The sequence below is a fragment of the Tupaia chinensis genome, unplaced genomic scaffold (genome assembly GCF_000334495.1).
Source record: "Tupaia chinensis unplaced genomic scaffold, TupChi_1.0 Scaffold000527_1, whole genome shotgun sequence".
Classification (NCBI taxonomy): Eukaryota; Metazoa; Chordata; class Mammalia; order Scandentia; family Tupaiidae; genus Tupaia; species Tupaia belangeri.
The window spans coordinates 2,012,120-2,012,880 of record NW_006160040.1 but is presented as its reverse complement, the minus strand read 5'-3'; positions in this window follow the sequence as shown (position 1 = coordinate 2,012,880).

Genomic DNA, 761 nt, shown 5'->3' with positions numbered 1-761 from the left:
CTGGGGGGGGTCGGGGCCGACCCGGTGGTTAGCCACAAGGGTTGGCTCACCCGCGGAAGGGGACTGGGGCCGCGTACGAACGATCGCCAGGTCCCGGGAAGGTTAAAAAATGATAATAATAACTAAAAAAAAAAACTGCTTCTTACATCGCCTGCAGCAAAACGGCCCACACCTGGTGCCAGCGCCGGAAACCAGGAGGAGCTCGGAACGAACCAATAAAAGCGAGCCCGCGAATGGGCGCCGGCCGCGCCTGGATTTGCCCGCGCTGGGCTGGGCCTGGTGAACTTGGGAAAGGGAGGGGCGGCGACCCAGATCCTCAGGTAGGGAAGCGAATTTTGTTCAAGTATCCCGCTAAAAGCAAGCCCATGACTGTGCCTACCATAATTAAAGAATTAACGCCTCCACTCAGAAGCCTGGTGCGCTAGCTTGAGCCCTGGTGAGGCAGAACCCCGGCTTTCCTGGAACGTGAGCGTTCAGGACCGTATTGTCTATTTGCAGGACGGTTCCCGAGTAGCTCTTTGAAATAGCTCCCTGTCTTTTGAGTAACAGGCAGCCTACCTACTCGGAAGACAATGAGAAGTAGGGGGGACTTCATAGAGTTCGTGGAAACATGGAGTTAAAGTTTATTTTGATGCAAAAACATTTGAAATCCGTGCACAGTTTTTTGTTTGTTTTGTAGAAGTTTTTGCTATAGGGTGCGTGCGCTTGCCAGAAAGAGAGAGACAGAAAGCGAGAAATCACCCCCCAGGGGTGATGGCCAC